The sequence below is a fragment of the Bos grunniens genome, chromosome 28 (assembly GCF_055505025.1).
Source record: "Bos grunniens cultivar Pamir isolate PY7600 chromosome 28, Bosgru_T2T1.0, whole genome shotgun sequence".
NCBI classification, from domain to species: domain Eukaryota; kingdom Metazoa; phylum Chordata; class Mammalia; order Artiodactyla; family Bovidae; genus Bos; species Bos grunniens.
In genome coordinates this window covers 32,588,206-32,602,771 of record NC_141192.1, presented here as the reverse complement: position 1 = coordinate 32,602,771, position 14,566 = coordinate 32,588,206, and the positions used below count along the sequence as shown (strand labels likewise).

At 48.3% G+C, this 14,566-nt stretch overlaps 1 protein-coding gene across 4 annotated transcripts in view; it reads right to left on the bottom strand.

Annotated features, from left to right (window-relative positions):
- The window catches only part of RASGEF1A (RasGEF domain family member 1A), a 91,160-nt gene that overhangs the window by 12,305 nt on the left and 64,289 nt on the right, over window positions 1-14,566 (bottom strand). The window contains exon 1 of one of the 4 annotated variants that reach the window (XM_086382569.1): window positions 12,309-12,433. The exons of the other annotated variants lie outside the window; for them this stretch is intronic. The gene's annotated coding sequence lies outside the window, so the exon portion shown is untranslated. Of the gene's footprint in view, window positions 1-12,308; window positions 12,434-14,566 lie in introns of those variants that run through there. 4 annotated transcript variants of the gene reach the window in all.

Below are 14,566 nucleotides of genomic sequence, written 5' to 3'. Positions count from 1 at the left end.
CCCCAGGCTCCGTGCCGCCCTTGCTCCATGGGTTCAGACTCACAGCACACTCCCATGCAACCCATTGTTTAACAGTGCAACCCATGTTAAAATGAACATTCCCAGGCCACACTGGGTCAAAAATTTGGGTTGGGTCTTCTTTACCACTCAAGTCAAATAATCACTGACTCGGACAAACTCTTCATCTTTCAGATAATGAATGAGAGGCTCCACAAGAAGGAACTCAACTGAGGAAACCCTAGGATTTCCAAGTCCAGCCTAGGTGCTCCCCTGGGTTAATCCCTGGACTGCCGACCCACAAGGCGAGAAGTGCCCACCCACCTCAATGTCTTCCTGTCTGGCTGGAGCCTGGCCCGTAGCCACACTCAGGAATCATTTGGGGGAGGAAACAGTGGACGCCCTAGTGGCTGCTCTGCTGCTGTCACTAGCTCCGGAGGGGACCTGGACCCCAGAGCTTCAGCTGAGGGGCCATCGCTGTGGGGTGACTTTCCCACGATCACACAGTTCTGGGTTCAAAAGGTGACCTGAGACTGGTAACTGTGGTCAGCTGGACATCCTGACCCCAAGCTTCTCAGTCATCAGAGATGGTGTTTTTGGAGCCCCAGGCCCCTCACCTGTGGAGGGAGTAGGCTGCTCTGGTCAGGAGGTGCTATGGAGGGAGCACGCTGATACCCTCTGCTAACTTGCACAGTCCCCACCCGATGCCCACAGGGCAAGGCCACCTGCAGGGACACCTGCCCCGGGGCTAGGAGGTCAGGAGCCAGTAGGAAACCAGCCTGGGGACTCAGCACCCCCAGCCTTGCCACCCATAAGGGGATGGACGAGTCCAGCAGGAGGCCACGGGGCGACTTCTACTCTGGGCACCAGCCCACCACTCCCTGGGAGCCTCAGCACTCACTGTCTCCCTTGACAGCTGAGGGGCAGACGCTCAGGGTGGAGTCACCTACCCAGGGGTGGGGCCCTCATCCACGTGTCCTGGACTCATCATGCTGCTCCTACCCCAAGGCTCCCCACCTGTGTGAGGGTCTCTGTTCCCCCAGAGACTGTGTCCCAACACCTGCCTATGCACAGCCCAGGAGGTCATGGGAATGAGCAGCTGGGTGAGGCCCATCCCTCCAGCTTGGGGTGGTGACCCCTCTCACAGTGGTGACCCCACCACTGGACTCACCAGGTGCATAAGACCCCATATCAGTCATTAAATGACATCAGCAGATGTGACCGTGACACGCACATCAATGCACAGAGGACATCCAGCCACCCCTGGCCATGCTCATCACAGAGATTACTGCAAGGGAGCAGAGGAGGGAGAGGACTCGCTTTCCATTCTACACATTTGTCAACTATCTGACAACATTTCTAAATGGCACATCTATCTTGTCATCTTTTAAATAACTTTTCTTTTTTAGTGCAAAGAAGCTGAGTTTTGAAATCAGCACTTTTTATAAAGGCAAAATAGGCTTCCCAGGTGGGGCTAGTGGTAAAGAATCCACCTGCCAATGTGGGAGATGTAAGAGACTTGGGTTCCATCCCTGGGTGGGGAAGATCCCCTGAAGAAGGACATGGTGACCCACTCCAGTATTCTTGCCTGGAGAATCCCATGAACAGAGGAGCCTGGCAGACTACAGTCCATGGGGTCATAAAGAGCTGGACACGACTGAAAAGACTTAGCATGCATGCGTAAAGGCACGATAAACAGGTGCTGGCTCTGCAGACAGAAGCATGGCCACCATCCAGCAAGTCACCTGTGAGGTGGGCTTCGAGGTAGAGGCCCAAAACCTCTCGGGGGATTGGGAGAGCCCACAGGGGACTCCTCCAGCCTGTCCCCTACCCTAGGACCCAGCCTGGGGCCAGATCTCCCTGACCACAAGCCTCCTCCCCCTCCTCTGTACACTGAGCCCTGTGGATCCTGACGACCGCCCCCCAGAGTCCTTCCTTACTGGCCCCTGCCCAGTCCCCAGTAGAACCCATCCCTGCCTGGTCATAAGCACTTTGGGGAGGGTCTCCAGGCTCAGTGCCAAGTGGGAGGAGACAGGTTCCCTGACTGGATCTTCCAGGACAGGAGTTTAGATCCTGGGTTTGAATCCCAGCTCTGCAACAGGCCAGGTCCTTGCTCCTAGACGAATCTAACCAGCCTTGATTTCCTCAGCTGTCAAATGGAGATGATGGCAGGACCACCCCTGTTGAGACCTCTGCCTGGCATCTCTGCTGGCCATCCCAGCCCGCTCTGTGGTCCCTCCTGCTCCTACACGTGAGGCCCTCCTCTCAGTTCCAGCAAGAGCCACACACCTGTGTGTCCATCGCCCCTGACTGGACCTCTTCTCAGGCAGGAGCCACTCAGAGCAGAGCACCAGGAAATCTGGGCTCCTGTCTCAGGAGGGAACTCACAGCACGAGCAATTGCAATCAGGAGTACTGTAGCTATTAGGAGGGGCTCCTGCTCCTGCTGGACTGAGCACGTGTCCCCATATTGGTCACTGTGTCCGTCCCCTCCTGCCTGGATGGGTGAGGGTGCTCCGGGGCAGCCTTGGGAGCAGATGCCTGCAAGGGGTCCACATGCAGAGGTGGGGCTGAAACCACTGAGCCCCAAGGGCTGTGCAAGAGAGGAAGAGCTGAAATCTCTCCTTATGCGAACTACAGATTTACATCCCCACAACCTGCTTTGTAAACTCAGTGCCTCCGGAACATCTGAACAGACACGCAGTGCTCCCACGTTGGAGATGAGTCTACCTTTAGTACCTGTGGCCTCGTGGGCTGCACACCCGGGGGCTGGGCCAGGCCAGAGTCTGAGCTGTCCCCACAAGCAGGTCTAAGTGTATGACACCACAGCCTCAGGCCCTAGGGGGAATCTGATGAAAACAACGCCTGAGAGACACCAGGGCCAACTGCCGGTGCACACAGGGTTAAGGTGGGGCCGAGAGGAGTAGGGGCTTCCCTGGTGGCTCAGTGGTAAAGAACCCGCCTGCCAATGCAGGCAGACGTGAGAGACTCGAGTTAGACGCCTGGGTCTTGCCATGGAGGAGGGCGTGGCAACCCACTCCAGTATTCTTGCCTGGAGAATCCCGTGGACAGAGGAGCCTGCCAGCCTACAGACTATGAGGTCGCAAAGAGTTGGACACGACTGAAGCGACTAAGCACGCACACATGCAAGAGAGGAGTACCAACTACAGTGTAATGCGAGAGCTCACATCATGGGTCAGAGGGCACAACAGAGCGTGCTCATGGGTGAACTGCTCCAGGGAACCGATACTCAGTGACTTCTCTCCCAGTGGGCGTGTTCCAACCCTCCCTACTTCACACAAAAGATCAGAAACACAGCTAAGAAACAGATCAACAACAGATCCAGGGGCTTCTACAGCAACAGTTGGGGAGGAGACCCCACCCTCACAGGGCAGTGATAGCCACAGCAAGGGGAGGCCCTGCTCAGCACCCAGGGCAGGGTCTGGTCACCACCACATCAGTCACATGTCTCATCAAGTGCGTCACGGCCAGCATACACGAGGAAAGAGGTGGCAGACATCCAAACTAAAAAGAGCCCTCGCACCAAAATATTAAACCCACATAGGGATGATCCTTCCTAAACACATCCCACCAAGACAGTCTGAGGGTCTGGCACTGGGAAGACCCCCCCAGAGCATTGAGCCCTGAAGGCCAGCAGGGCTTGAGTAACAAGAGCTCCATGGGGGTGGGGGAAACAGATTCCACTCTTGGAGGCCACATACAAGGTCTTATGTACACCAAGACCAAAGCAGTACCTCCACAAGAACCTGGGCAAGACACACTTAGGGATCTTGGACACTCTTCTGGGGAGGCAGAGGTCAGGGACCTGACCTTGCCAACAGCCTGCAGGCTCCAGCGCTGGAACGCCTCAGGCCAAACAACCAGCAAGACAGGAGCACAGCGCCACCTGCTGCCTGAGGTCATACTGAGCTCGAAGCCATCTCAAAACACCACTTATTAACACACCCCTGCCCATCAGAGGGACAAGACCCAGCTCCAAGAGGGAAGGCACCAGGCTCCCATCAGGAAACGGGCACAAGCCCCAGTACCAACCTCATCCACCAGGGGGCAGACACTAGAAGCAAGAGAAACTACTATCTTGCAGCCTGCAGAAAGGGGACCACAAACAGAAAGTAAGACAAAATGAGATGACAAAGAAATACGGTGCAGATGAAGGAGCAAGACAGAAAACCCCACAAGGACAACTAAATGAAGAGGAAATAGGCAAACTACCTGGAAAAGAATTCAGAGAAATGACAGTAAAAATGATGCAAAATCTCAACAGCAACGAAAAAAGAATGCAAGCACAGACTGAGAAATTACAAGAAATGTTTGACAAAGAGAAGATTTAAAGAACAACAAAAAAAACCAGATAACACAATAACTGAAATGAAAAATACATAACAAGGAATCAATAGCAGAATAACTGAAGCAGAAGAATGAGTAAGTTAGCTGGAAGTCAAGAGTGGCAGAAATAACTTCCATGGAAAAGGAATGAAAAGAACTGAGGACAGTCTCAGAGACCTCTGGGACAACATTAAACACACCAACATTTACATTAGATGGATCCCAGAAGAAGACAAAGATAAAGGGCCTGAGAAAATATTTGAAGAGATTAAAAAAACTTCCCTAACATGGGAAAGGAAACAGTCACCCAAGTCCAGGAAGTGTAGAGAGTCCCATACAGGATAAAACCAAGGAGGAACGTGCTGAAACACACAGTAATCAAACTGACAAAAATTAAATACAAAGAAAAAAATATTAAAAGCAAAAAAGGAAAAGCAACAGATAGCATACAAGGGAATCCCCATAAGGTTATCAGCTGGTTTCTTAGCAGAAACTCTGCAGGCCAAAAGGGAGTAACACGACATATTTAAAGTGATGAAAGGGGAAAACCTACAACCAAGAATACTCTACCCAGCAAGGCTCTCACTCAGATTCAACAGAAAATCAAAAGCTTTACAGACAAGCAAAATCTAAGAGAATTCAGTGCCATCAAACAGCTTTACAATAAATGCTAAAGGAACTTCTCTCGGTGGGAAATGCAAACCAAAAAAACTATAAGAGATATACACACAAAAAAGAAAAAGCAACCCAAACACCACACTAAAAATGGTTACCGAATCACAAAAGAGGAGAACAAAAGAGGAAGGGAAGAAAAAAAACTTAAAAAAAAAAACAAATCCAAAACAATTAAGAAATCATACATATCAATAATTACCTTATATATAAATGGAATAATACAGATCAAGAATCATACATATCAATAATTACCTTAAATATAAATGGATTAAATGCTCCAACCAAAAGACACAGATTGGCTAAATGGATACAAACACAAGATCACTATATATGCTGTCTACAAGAGACCCACTTCAGATCTAGGGACACATACAGACAGAAAATGAGAGAATGGAAAAAGATGTTCCATGCAAAGTGAAATCAAAAGAATACTGGAGTAGCAATACTCATATCAGACAAAGTAGACTTTAATTAAACGACTATTAGAGGTTTCCCTGATGAGTCAGTGGTAAAGAATCCACCTGCCAATGCAGGAGATGTGGGTTTGATACCTGGGCCAGAAAGATCCCAAATGCCACAGAGCAACTAAGTCCATGTGCCACAACCACTCGGTCTGTGCTCTGGAGCCCAGGAACCGCAACTACTGAGCCCATGAGACACATCTATCAAAGCTTGCACGCCCTATAGGCCGTGCTCCACAAAAAGAGAAGCCACTGCAATGACAGGCCCTTGCACTGTATCTAGAGAGTAGCCCCCACTCGCCACAACTAGAGAAAAGCCTGCAGAGCAATGAAGACAGCGATGCCAAAGATAAACAAATAAATATTACAAGAGACAAAGAAGGACACTACATAATGATCAAGAGATCAAAGAAAAAGATATAACAATTGTAAATATATAATACCCAACATAGGAGCACTTCAATATATAATGTAAATGCTAACAGCCATAAAAGAGGAAATCAACAGTAACACACCAATAATGGGGGGGGCTTTAACATCCCACTTAAACCAATGGACAGATCATCAAGACATAAAATCAATAAGGAAAGAAGTCTTAAATGACACATTAGACAAGATGGACTTCATTGAAATTTATAGGGCATTCCATCTGAAAGAAGCAGAATACACTTTCTCCTCAAGTGCACATGGAACATTCTCCAGGAGAGATCACTTCTTGGGCCACAAATCAAGCCTAGGTAAATTTAAGAAAATTGAAATAATATCACGCATCTTTTCCGACCACAAAACTATGAGATTAGAAATAAATTGCAGGAAAGAAATAGTAAAAACACACAAACATGTTGAGGCTAAACAACATGTTAGTAAACAACCAATGGATCACCGAAAAAATCAAAGAGGAAATCAAAAACACCAAGAAACATATGACAACAAAAACATGATGATCCAAATATCATGCAGTTCTAAGAGGGAAGTTTACAGTGATACAATCTTACCTCACAAAACAAGAAAAATCTCAAATAAACCACCTAACCTTACATCTAAAGCAACAAGAGAAAGAACAAACAAAACCCAAAGTTAGTAGAAGGAAAGACATCATAAAGATCAGAGCAGAAATAAATGAAATAGAGATGAAGAAAGCAATCGAAAAGATCAATGAAGTTAAAAAAAAAAAAACTGGTTCTGTGAAAACATAAACAAAACTAATAAATCTTTAGCCAGATTCATCAAGAAAGAAAGGGAAAGGGCTGAAATCAATAAGATATGAAAAAAGAGAAGTTAAAGTGGACACCACAGAAATACAAAGAGATCATAAGAGACAACTACAAACAACTATATGCCAATAAAAAGAAAAATCTAGAAGAAATGGACAAATTCTAGGAAAGGTACAACCATCAAAGACTGAATCAGGAATAAACAGAAATTATGTACAGACCAATCACAAGTACTAAAATTGAAAGTGATTAAAAAACTTTCAAACAAAAGTCCAGGACAAGATGGCTTCACAGGTGAATTCTATCAAATATTTAGAGAAGAGTTAAAACCTATCTTTCTGAAACTCTTCCCCAAAATCAAAGAGGATAAAACATTCCCAAGCTCACTCTATAAGGCCAACATCACCTTAATACCAAAAACAAAGATACCACAAAAAAAGAAAATTACAGGCCAATATCACTGATGAACACAGACACAAAAATCCTCAACAAAATACTAGCAAACCAAATCCAACAACACATTAAAAGGACCATACACCATGATCAAGTGGGATTTATCCCAGGGATGCAAGGATTCTTCAATATATACAAATCAATCAATGTGATAACACAATTAACAAACTGAGGAATAAAAACCATATGATCATCTCAATAGATGCAGAAAAGGCTTTTGACAAAATTCAACACCCATTTATGACAAAAATTCCAGAAACTGGGCACAGAAGGAACCCTCCTCAACATAAAAAAGATATACAGCAAGCCACAGCTAACAACATTCCCAACTGTGAAAAACTGAAAGCATTTCCTCTAAGATCAGGAATAAGACAAGGATGTTCACTCTCAGCATTTTTATTCAACACAGTTTTTGAAGTTCTAGTCATGGCAATCAGAAAAAAAAAAAAAGGAAACCAATTGGAAAAGAAGTAAAACTGTCAATGTTTGCAGATGACATGATACTATACATAGAAAATCCTAAAGACATTACCAGAAAACTGCTAGAGTTCATCAGTGAATTTGGTAAAGTTGCAGGATACAAAATTAACACACAGAAATATCTTGCATTCCTATATAGCAACAATGAAAGATCAGAAAGAGAAATTAAGAAAACAATCCCATTTACCACTGCATCCGAAAGAATAAAATGTCTAGGAATAAACCTACCTAAGGGGGCAAAAGAACCGTACTCAGAAAACTATAAGATGCTGATGAAAGAAGTCAAAGATGATACAAACAGATGGAGAGATATCCATGTTCTTGGATTAGAAGAATCAATATTGTGAAAATGAGACTACTACCCAAAGCAATCCACAGATTCAATGCAATCCCTATCAAATTACCAATGGAATTTTTCACATAATTAGAACAAAAACATTACAATTTGTAAGGAAACACAGTTCAGTTCGGTTGAAACACAAACGACCCCAAATAGCCAAAGAAATCTTGAAAAAGAAAAACAGAGCTGAGGAATTAGGCTCCCTGACTTCAGACTATATTACAAAGCTACATTAATCAAAACAGTATGGTACTGGTACAGAAACAGAAATATAAATCAATGGAACAGGATAGACAGTCCAGAGATAAACCCACATACCTATGGTCAACTAATGTATGACAAAGGAGGCAAGGGAATACAAAGAAGCCAAGACAGTCTCTTCAGTAAGTAGTGCTGGGAAAACTAGATAACTGCATGTAAAAGAATGAAATTAGAACACTCTCTAACATGAAACACAAAAATAAACTCAAAATAGATTACAGACCTAAATATAAGACCAGATACTATAAAACTCTTTGAGAAAAACATAGGCAGGACACTCTTTCACATAAATAGCAACAAAATCTTTTTGGATCCACCTCCTAGAGTAATGAAAATAAAAACAAAAATAAATAAATGGGAACTGATAAAACTTAAAAGCTTTTGCACAGCAAAGGAAACCATAAACAAAACGAAAAAACAATCCACAGAATGGGAGACAATATCTGTGTACAAAGCTACCAACAAGGGATCAATCTCCAAAATACACAAACAGCTCATGCAGCTCAATAACAAAAAATAACTCAATCGGAAAGTGGCCAGAAGATCTAAATAGACATTTCCCCCAAAGAAGCCATATAGATGGCCAAAAAGCACATGAAAAGATGCTCAACATCACTAATTATTAGAGAAATGAAAATCAAAACTACAGTGAGGTATCACCTCACACCAATCAGAATGGCCATCATCAAAAGTGCTGGAGAGGGGAACTGCTGGTGTGGGATACGGAGGAACAGAGAGCTCCCCTGGCTGCCAATTTCAATGACCCCTGCTGGTAGAACCTGATAGGAAACCAGCTGTCCAGAATGGTAATTGGCAAAGCCTAGTCACCAAACTCAGTGGAAATTTGGGTTTGGAGCTGGAAAACCAACAGACACAGGAGGTAAAAAAGAAGAAGAAAGAAAAAAAAAAAAAGTGCTGGAGAGGATGTGGAGAAAAGGGAGCCCTCCCACACTGTTGATGGAAATGTAAACTGGTGCAACCATTATGTAGAACAGTATGGAGGTTCCCTAAAACAACCAGATGCAGATCGACTATAGGACATACATTCAGAGAAAACCGTAATTCAAAAAGACACATGTATCCCAGTGTTCACTGCAGCACTATTTACAATAGCCAAGACATGAAAGCAAACTAAATGCCCACTGGCAGAGGAACAGATAAAGAAGATGTGGTGTGTGTACACACAATGGAATATAATTCAGCCATAAGAACAGATGAATTAATGCCATTTGCAACCACATAGAGATTGTCATACTGAGTGAAGTCAGAGACAGACAAATACTATGTATCAGTCATATTAGTGTAATCTTTAAAAATGGTACAAGTGGTAAAGAAGAAAATAACAGATGTAGAAAACAAACTTATGGCTACCAGCGGGGGGAGGAAAGGGAGGGATAAATCGGGAGGTTGGGACTGACATGTACATACTCGGAGTGGGTTGCCATGCCCTCCTCTACGGGATCTTCCTGACACAGGGACCAAACCAGCCTCTCTTACATCTCCTGTATTGGCAAGCGGGTCTTTATCACCAGTGCTTCCTGGGAAGCCCTATATACACATACTATATGTAAAACAGATAACTAATAAGGATGTACTATATAGCACAGAGAACTCAGCTCAATACTAAGTGATGATCTATACGGGAAAAGAATCTTAAAAAAAGAGTGGATATAGGTATATGTATAACTGATTCACTTTGCTGTACAGCAGAAACTAATACAACCTTGTAAATCAACTATACTCCAATAAGTTTTTTTTTAATGAAATAACAGTAGCTAAAACTCTGAGTACTTTGTATGCGTCACCAGTGACACTATTGCCAGAGTTGAATCATCTCATTCATCCTCACAATAACCCCAAGGGAGCAAACGCCACTCTCTGCATGCTGCCAATGAGGACAAGGCACAGAGAGGCCAAGTAACTGTCCAGGGTCACACAGCAGATAATCCGAGGAAGCAGATACAGTGAGGGCTTCAGAGCTGCCACTGACAAGTCTGATAAACCCTCAGTAGGTGGTGATGATGAAGGCATGGAGGTGTTGGAAGACACAGAGAAGAGTTCAAGATGGGAGCGATTGCAACAGGGCCAGGATGGCAGCAAAGGTGGTCAGGCAGGCCTGCGTCTGTGCCCGGATCAGCCACTTGTGGCTTTATCAGGACCCTCAACCTCTAGGAGCCTTAATGACCTCATCTGTAAATGGGCATGGGGAACACTATTTCAGAGGTATGCTGGGAGGATGGAATGTGCTCACTTGGGTAAAGCACTGCACACTAGAACACGGTACCACCTCCCACCTGAGGAACAAACTCCCACACATGTTCCTACTCCATGCCCCACACAGGCCATTCTAGCCACACAGGCCCCCGGGGAGTCAGACCCTGCAGGGATGCTCTAAAACAAATGCAAAGCTGGAGCCGCAGGGTCAGCACCACCAAGAACTTGTCGGTGGCAGCAGTGCACCTTCCCCTGAGTCAGAACTCACTGCTCTCTGAAGTTTCAGATCCTCTCCTTTAGAAAGCTTTTCTGCTCCTAGTGTGGGCTTTCCTGGTAACTCAGTGGTAAAGAATCCACCTGCCAATCAGGAGACTCAGGTTCAATCCCTGGGTCGGGAAGATCCCTTGGATAAGGAAATGGCAACCCACTCCAGTATTCTTGCCTGGAGAATTCCATGGACAGAGCAGTCTGGTAGGCTATAGTCCATGGGGTTGCAAGAGGCCAACACAAGTTGGCAACTAAACAGCAGCAGCTGCTGCACCTGGTGTGGCCCAACCCACAGCGCCACCACCTGGCTGATCACTGAAATGCAGGGCACTGAGTCCCAGCCCAGGCCTGCCAGGTCATGACCGCACTTTCCCTGGATGTGTTTGTCCGTTTCAAAGTTTTAGCCTCCAAGTGATGAGACCAGCTTCACCTAGGTCAGTGCCTCTGGTGGCTGCATAACAATCACCTGGAGAATTTAGAAAACCGCTTTGCCCAGCTTCCACCGCAACAATTCCAACTGGTGGGGGTACAGCCTGGGCACTGGTGTTTTTCAAGGCTTTCCAGGTGAAAAGGCAAAGTAACAAGTACACAGAGCCTCTCTCCTGCCTCCGCTGCGCCTGCCTACAGCCAGACCTGCTTCAAAGCTGCAGACTCAGACACTGGTGGAGCTCTCTGGAAGCCTCCAGAGGCCAGAACGAGGGAGGGGGAAGACGGGGCTAGGGTTGGGGGGACAATGATGGAGCTCCCAGGGGACCTGCACCTCTGGCCCAAGTCAGCTGGTACTGGTCTGGACAAGGCAGCAGGCCTTTTAAGGGCAGTGGGAGACGGACTTGCACTGCCTCCTCTGACTCCTTACAGCTCTTCCTCTGTTCTGGCAGGAAGGCCAGCACCTTCTAATTATAGATGCAATCAACTCAGTCAGGCCGATGAAAGTGATTCACTGGTTCTCGGAAGCCTGGCCCTCAAGTTTCCCACCTCTCGCATAGGCGCAGGTGGGCATGAGGGCAGGCCCAGGAGCAGGGGGGAGCGGGCACTCCTGCCAGCTTGGGAGCGAACTGGCACTGAGTGCAGCGCCAGCTGTCGTGTGTCAGCACTTGTCTGTCTCACACATGCGTTTACCCGGCTCTCCAGGGGCACTATGGAGGAAGAGGGTCCTCCCTGGAACTGGGCCCAGAGTTCCTGTGGCCAAGCCTCAGAGGGTGCCAGGTGCCTCTGCATGCGCAGAGCAGCACCGTGGGTGCCGAGGGTGGGCCGGGAGCAGGCAGGGAGGTCTGGTCAGGCAAAGGCTGAGCCTGAGGGGCCCTCTGCTACTGCCTGGATACCCTGCCACCAGCAGTGTCTAGCAGGCTGGCTGTAGGTCAGGAGGGCCGGGTAGGCCAAGCAAGGAGGCACAAGGGCTTCCTGTGGCTGTACTGTTGCCTTGCCCTCTTTCCACCCCTCCTGGGCTGCCCCACTGCCTGACCGCAGGCTGTCCTGGCCCTCCAGAGCCAGACACCAGCTACCCCTACACCATGGTCCAGCCCAGCCCCCGGCCTCCTAGAAACTACATTCCGTTAGCACTCCCTGCCTGCACCCTCACCTGTGACCTCCACACACATACCTGCTGAGTCCTCTCCTGCGGTTTCAATACTGGGAGCCAGTGAGAGAGTCCAGGCTGGAGTCAGGAGACACGGTCTCCACACCATAGGGAAACCTCTGAGCCGCTCTGAACCTCAGTTTCCTCGGCTGTAAAATGGGCCGTAGAGTTTCTTGCGCCTCCTCCCTCGCTGGGTAGGGATGAAGGCTAGATGAGAAAACATGTCCCTGGGAGTGGTACCTGGGCCGTTGTGTGCCACTTGCATCTGTGCCTTGCCTCGGTGGCACCCAGCACCGCCCGCCACCACTCCTGACCTGCAGCCTCACAGCCATCAGCAGGACAGAGCAGCAGCGGAGGGATGAGCAGCACCGAGAGCAGAGATGCTCTTGTCACCTGGAGGCTTCAACTTTCAAAGGCACAAGCACGTCCAGGTCAAGTGCAGGCATGACCCGGCGGGCCTGGGCTGGGACTCAACGCCCTGCATTTCAGTGACCAGCCAGGTGGTGGCACTGAGGGCACCACTGGGTGCCGAGGGTGGGCTGGGAGCTGGCAGGGAGACCCTGTGGCTCCCCGCCGTCCCCCCGCCCCCCCGGGGTGTGGGTGTGCGCATGCGCACAACCAGCCGAACGCAGGGAGCCAGGTGAAAACCCCAGGCAGACTCAGATCACAGGCTTCACAGGGCCTCCAAAGACTGCGGTAAGGCGGACCATCAGAACTCAGCGCCGTTATCTGGCTGCTCTCCCTCCTCCCTCCTGTGTCCCAGGGCCAGCTCCCCAGTAAAGTGCTCGCACCTTAGCCTTGCCTCCATCTTTAGGGAGGCCGAGTTCAGAGAAGGGCAGCCATTCTTCTGGTTTCCACACACACCCCTGCCCCCACCCCCCACATCTGAATGAGACCCAGCGGCTCTTAAGTGCCCCGAGGGTCAGGGCTTAGGAGCCGACACCCTTCGACCTGGGTCCAGGCCTCCCTCCAGATGTTGGTTTGGGGCAAGTTACTCCATCTGTGTGAGCCCTGGCCGTGTTTGTCAGACAAGATACTGGTCCCCGAACTTCCTGGTGTGGATGTATTGCGGGGGGAGAACCACAAGGAGCCTGTCTTCAGCCTAGAACAAGAGCTCACACACTAGGGGTGTCATTGTTCAGAAAGTAAACGCTGTCCCCTAGGTACTGCTCAGCCAGGCCAAGGACTCTGTGAACACGGGATCCTTCCCACAGGGTATAAGCAGGAGCTCATCCCTGGGTCAGAAAGATCCCCTGGAGTAGGAAATGGCAACCCGTTCCAGAATTCTTGCCTGAAAAAATCCCAGGGACAGAGGACCGTGGCGGGCTACCGTCCAGGGGGTCACAAAGAATCGGATGCAAGTGCACACACAGCACACTGCGTCCATGTAACTCAGGTCGAAGGCCCATTTTAGGGACTCAGCCAAAAAGCTTAGCTTCAGAGTACGTGCAGCTGCCCTGCACACACGCGCACACACACACGCGTGCACACCTTCTAAGAAACACAGTGCACCAAAGTATCAAGGACATAGAAACTGCTGGCCTGAGGGCCAGGGGGTGAGGGAGGCACAGTCGGGGAGTAAGAGGAGACCTCGGGCAGCCCCTGTGCTGTGAGAGATACCGGCAAAGGTGGGAAAAAAGGGGTTTTAGGACTCTTCCGCCGAAGATTAGGAATGAAATTTTCTTTTGCAACGTCTTCAAGAGACTTTAGCTAGAGATCTGGGGGCCACTCACTGCTATATGCCTTCTAATGTGGCCCTAGTACAGGGGAGTCCATGCCTCCTCATTAGGCAGTGAAATCAGGAGGAGGGTATCTGCTGCTGGCCACATGCATGCAAAAACCAGACACCCACATGTGCACATGTATACAGCTTTTGTGACCTGAGGCACAGTCCTTCCACTCACAAACTCCAGCTATGCCCAAGAGGGCCTTCAGAGACCCTGCACCTCTGGGAGCCGCAGCTGTGACAGAGGCCCAGGGCTGCTGGCCTTACTAAGATGGCCAGAGCCCGCTCCGTGTACCCGGATGAGCCCATGGCTTATGTACTCCTTCGCACATCCTCACATCCTCCACTCGCAACCTCTTCCAGGCCTGGCTAAAGGCCTTTCCCAAGTGCTTTTCCTGCTTCTGGTATGAGAGACCCAACAAGGCCTTGGGGGGAGGCCTAACCCTGCCCAGTGGTCTCGTAAAAGACTTCCACAGCTGAAGCTATCACAAACGATTTACTTAAACATACTTGGGTAAAGAATGTAAGTGACACTGACTCTAGACAAAAATCCAAT